At 35.3% G+C, this 6329-nt stretch overlaps 1 pseudogene; it reads left to right on the forward strand.

Annotated features, from left to right (window-relative positions):
• The first annotated feature begins 226 nt into the window (after positions 1-226).
• The window catches only part of LOC137619830 (piggyBac transposable element-derived protein 3-like), a 16285-nt pseudogene continuing 10182 nt past the window's right edge, over positions 227-6329 (forward strand).

Genomic DNA, 6329 nt, shown 5'->3' on the forward strand with positions numbered 1-6329 from the left:
GCATTCGAAAGACACCTCAGTCATGCTTTGGTTGGGAAAGCGTCAAGACCTGTCGCAGCTACCTCCATGGATTCGCCTACCACGCCCCAACCTTCGTAATCATGGTAAGCATACAGTGACTGTGAGATAGTGAAGCCTAATGATATGCTTACCCTTTGATGTGAGTTTCAAGTGCTTTACTGTTACTGAAGTGTCGTAGTGACTAATAAAAAAAAGTATAGATCCCATGCAGGATACTTTGGTCGAGTTTGGACGGACCACGCTCATCCCACGTGGGACCTTTTGTATGGTAACGGTGAAACCAGTCAGTAAAATACGACACCTAACCAATTGTTTTTAGTGCCGTTTTTAGACATTTGTGAATATTTTTAACATTATTTATAGAAATAACAGTGATGATTATTACCTTACAAGGGATTGAATGATAGGTTCTTGTTATGCAAAGTTACATTTTTCCATTACATGAATTGCAGTTTCACATCCGTATGTTTCATGGTCATCGCAATGATTCATTGGAGACTCAGGATCGTGCACCATGGGTAGCTCCTGACGATGCTGAAGGTAGTGACATTGATGTGATTCCTTTGGCTGTCGACAGTGATGACGACGACCATACCTACATTCGTGACGAAGGCCTTACTCAAGACGATGCCTTTGACCCTCCTACACCTGCAGACACACATGCAAATGCAGGCACACCCGCAAGCACATATATATGCACACACAAGGAAATACGCATGCACACACATGCAGACCCACATGCACATACACATGCACAAACAAGCACACATGCATGCACATACACATGCACACACGCATGCACACACAAACACACATGCATGAACACACAAGCACACATGCATACACACACAAAAGCACACATGATTCAATTACTGTTTCACTAATGTTACTTTATTTTTGTTTCAGCTCGCAAGGTCAATGCTATTGTCTCTCAGGAGATGCCTGTTGAAGAGGAAGCTGAGGTTGAGCCTAAAAGGCCTCGTGCTGATGAATGGAAAAGAGATGACATTAATATCCTGGCCCTGCCCAACTACATTCATCCACAGCCGGAGTTTTTGAGGGAACCTTATGAATATTTCTCCCAGTTCTTCACAGCTGAATTGAGGGAACACATTGTGTTCCAATCCAACCTGTATTCAAGACAGAAGGATGTAAGCAGCAACTTCCACATGTAAGTAGAAGATATCATGGTTTTCTTGGCCTCATCATGTACATGGGCCTGGTTCCTCTCCCTAGTATAGTCAACTTCTGGGCCAATAAGACCAGGACTCCTCAAATTGCAGACTTCATGTCCAGAAACTGTTTCAAGACAATTCGATCTTCCCTTCACTTCAATAACAATGACCAGGCATCAGCCTCTGAAGATCGGTTCTTCAAGGTGAGGGTTCCCTTCACCAAGGTCACTAGAGAGTTCCTGAAAGTTCCTGAGACTCCTATCCACTCCCTTGATGAAATTATGGTCACCTATAAGGGCACAGGGGCTGGTAACCTTCACCAGTATGTAGCCAAGAAGCCTGACAAGTGGGGCTACATGTTGTACTGCTGCTCCATCGTGGATAGATCTGTGCACGATATTCTTATGTACCAAGGGGAGAAAAACTTTTTGAGCCCCCCTACTCTGCTATCTGAAGAGCAGAAAGTAATGTCTGTAACATCAAAGATTAATGTCGCCTTAGTCAAGACCACCAAGCACCCCAGTCACTCAGCAATGTATGTAGACATCTACTTTACCAGTACAGGGTTGGCCAAGTACCTCAGATGACAGTATGATGCCGGTATGTGGGCACTGCCAGGGAAAACAGAGTTGGCCATCCTCCCCTAAAGTCTGTGAAGGAGATTAACAAGAAATCTACACAAAGGGGTACATAGGATTACACCTCTTCTGATGGCATCCTTGTTGCAAGAAGGAAGGTCAACAGCTTTTTAACAATCTTGTCCACTGATGTTGGTGTCGAGCCCATAGGTAAAGTGGAGTTGTACGACAGGGCACTCAAGAAGAAGGTTCCCATTCTTTGCCCATCTATCATCCAGATGTACAGAAACTGCTTGGGTGACATTGACAAAAGTGACACGTTGACATACCTCTTCAAGACCCCTTTCAAAGCAAAGTGGTACTACATGAGGCTCTTTGTTTACCTCCTTGATTTAATCATCTGCAATGCTTGGAATTTGTCTTATAAGAGGGATTGCTTGGCTTTGCATGCTAACCCAATGCCCCTCAGGACCTCCGTCTGGATATCTCCAATTGGCTCAGAAACTTCAAGACATCAACCTTCAGAATCACCTGGAATTCTCTCGGCACCAGAGATTTCTCTTTGCCAAAAAGAGGCCAACTGTCAGTTTTGCCAAGTGCAGAGACCCGCCAGAATGCCACTACCCTACACATGCCAAAGCCTGTCATTATGAGGCAGACCTGCAAGCACTTTTCTATTGCAGGCCACATCCATAGATCCCGCTGGATGTGTGAGGAGTGCAAGGTCTCCCTATGCCTCACTGAAAGTAGGAATTGCTTTGCTTCCTTTCATAAGGATTGTAATTATGTGTGTGTATGTTTTTATCTTTACAATTATGAGTAAGTTTTAATATATTCTGTGAGTTTTTTACTATTTTTGTGTTGTATTGTATATTAGATTTCTTATTTTATTTAAATTGTAAAGCCATCTCTGTGTTCCTGTTATACATTGGAACAAGGAAGAAGTGATTCATCAAAAATAATCATATGATTTGATGGCAAATCAACATTAGTATAAACTTGAAAAAGTTTACTGTTATGGCCCAAAAGATCCCATATAGGATGAACATGGTCCGCCTAAACTCGCCCAAGGTACCCATATGGGATACTTCCTTGCATGCAGTTATTTTGCTAATATGAAAAGTTTTTAAAAAAATACCCATGAGTAAAAAGGTTTCGTATTTACCAATAAAATAACATACTATAATGATTTTTTAAGGTTTCTCATAAAACCTAGGGTGGACTTTGAAGGGATAAGGAAAAGAAAATTTCAACATCTAGCTAAAATAAGGGAGAAGAAAATTGCTTCTAATGAGAGTTCAGAAGTGGGTAATATTGGTGAAACTAGCGTACTTATTGATGAGAGAGAGAGAGAGAGAGAGAGAGAGAGAGAGAGAGAGAGAGAGAGAGAGAGAGAGAGAGAGAGAGAGAGAGAGAGAGAGAGAGATAGGAGTGGGCACCTTGCCTGACAGGAGCCTAAAGAATCAAGATATTGAGCTAAAGGATCTTCACTTATGATTAGATTATGATAAATAAAATTATTTTGATTTATTAATACCGCTCCGCCCCCCCCCCAAAAAAAAAAGAATATAAAATTGATAATAATCATGAAATATTAATACTTTTTTTGTAAAAATACAAGGAAGAGACCCTTTTTTTTCGTTTAGCTGTAGGACTTTCCATCACGGAATTAGAACTCTTCCAAGTGATATGGATGTTAACTGTTTCTGTTTTAATTTGTAGTTACGGGTAGAAGCCAATTTAGTATTTGCATACTATTGTTGTATTATCAAAAGAGCGTCATATGAATATACAGTTCTCTAGTTTCAAGTAAGCTTACGCTTTCCTGGGTCGTTTGCATATAAACAGTCATTTTGATTCCAGACTCTTGTCATTTGTAATGGTATTGATCTGTTTTTTTTTTCTTTCTTTCGCGAGGTTTATATTACAAAAGTGTATGACCCGTATAAAGTGATTTCATTCCTTTTTTTTTTTATTTGGCTCTTGGTAATGTATATTGATAATTTTTCTTTCACCAGGTTTATATTATCAGAGCACGTGATTGTATAAGATACTCTCATGTATTTGGTAAAAAAAGATGTGCCACTTTCCTATATCATTTCAGGACCAAAAACGCTGCTTAAAATTGTTTAATCAGTCTTATATCTCTGATTGTTAATTTCATTGAATACTTCTTTTCTCGCATTAGGTATTGCAGATATGTCTTTGTCGATGATTTAAGGGTAATTAAATAATCACGTACTATGACTCTTTTGCAATATTTCATAATTCATATACAAATATATATATATATATATATATATATATATATATATATATATATATATATATATATATATATATATATATATATATATATATATATATATATATATTATATATATATATATACATATATATATATATATATATATATATATATATATATATATATATATGTATATATAAATATATATATATATATATATATATATATATATATATATATATATTTACATATATATATATATATATATATATATATATATATACATATATATATATATATATATATATATATATATATTATATATATATATATATGTATATATATATATATATATATATATATATGTATGTATATATATATATACATATATATATATATATATATATATATATATATATATATACATATATATATATATATATATATATATATATATATATATATATATATTAATAAAATCTATGGATTTCTCGGGATTTTCCCGGGATCCCAATGAAACACTAAAATTTTCCCGAAGACTCAGGCCAGGCCTAGGAAGTGTCTCGCGTGGCAATCACTAATTCAAAGTCTTGTCAACTCGGTGCCAGGGAATTTTTGAATTAGCAAACTTTATTTCAAATATATTTCTTCTCCCCAAATTTAACGGACACTATACTTCGGTTTCTCTTTACTCCTAAATGCTATGGATTTGCTATATGTGTTAAGCTCAATAATATTAAAAAGTTGGGAAATTAAGCAGATTATCAAAAGAATGTTGCCGATTACCTGGCATTTGTTTTTGTTGACCCTAAAAGTTAGCCTTAGTGGAAACCAAGCAGCACATAATACTGTATATGATCCCACACAATTTCATTATATTTTTCCAATAACCATTCCCATTATGTATGCAGTTATTTAAGGTCTGCACTATGCTAAAGTCCTAGTGGTACTGAAACTAACTGTCGAATCAACGATGATCTCATTATACCAAGAAATTCCAGTCTCAGATGAGCTTCGGAACTTGAGTTGTAGCGACATTTGAAACATGTCGATCTCTCCTACCTAATTGCACTCTTCATTTATATCTTACCTCAAATATCCACCCTTTTAAAGACTCCCTTTCGCATAAACCTTTCTTCTTAATCGTCACCTTCGCCAACTACTGAACGACTCCCCATAATTTCTTCATTTGACATATTTCTATTGTGATTGTAAAACACCCATTGCAAGGTGAATGATTGATTACAATATCTTATAACAATTATTCTGTAAACTATATGAGGCGTATACAAACACCGATTAAAAGAATTCATAGGAATATTTCTTTTGTAATTGGGATCATTACGAAAATTCCCCACCTTAAACTCTCCATTAGGTCATGTTTACATTTATTGCGTAACTCTGGTATTTTTTCAAATACTTAATATCACTATTATGCGATGACTAGGAGCCTCATAACCCAGTTTCTCAAGCCTTTGTCGGTGCCTTAGCCTATATTGCCATTGACTTATGCAGCCTAGTATTTTATATAATTTTCTTGAAGGAAAGCATTTATTCATTAGGTTATATAACGCTAATTGGTTATCAAATACAAATGCAGTTATATACGAAATTATTATTTGCTTATGCTTGTGATGAAAACTCTTGCCACTTAGGATTAGTTCATCAAAATTCAAGCACGTTATTTTTACCATTATCAGTATGGTTCAGGATATTAATCATGATAAAGAAATTAACATCAACTAGAGTAAAGCGTTTTCTAGGTCAAGTCACCTTTCGTTTAAATAGTAAAAGTAAATATTGATAAAAGCTAACTTTTGGAACAAAATCCTACCAAAAAAGGCATAAAATAATTAATATATCAAACCACAATGATATCAACTATTAAAAAGTAATGCACCCAAATAGTCTTGAAACTGAGATCTAAATGAGGCTTTAAAACAAACTTGGCTATAAAAATTGAAAATCCAATTTTTTTCTTTCAACATGTCAATAATTTTACATGAAAATATATTTTGAGAAAATTATGCTTGCAAAATTGTCAAAAAAACAAACAATAAATAACACTAAAGCATTCAGGAAGCGTAATAATCAGGATTGAAATAATACGTTACTTATTCTATGTGAAATGGAAGCAGTGGAACTATTAATTGAGAAAGGGACTGCATCATTCAATAAACAGGTATTCTAATACCCATAGGTAAAGTGGAGTTGTACGACAGGGCACTCAAGAACAAGGTTCCCATTCTTTGCCCATCTATCATCCAGATGTACAGAAACTGCTTGGGTGACATTGACAAAAGTGAC

Source organism: Palaemon carinicauda, chromosome 26, assembly GCF_036898095.1.
Source record: "Palaemon carinicauda isolate YSFRI2023 chromosome 26, ASM3689809v2, whole genome shotgun sequence".
In the NCBI taxonomy this organism is placed as follows: domain Eukaryota; kingdom Metazoa; phylum Arthropoda; class Malacostraca; order Decapoda; family Palaemonidae; genus Palaemon; species Palaemon carinicauda.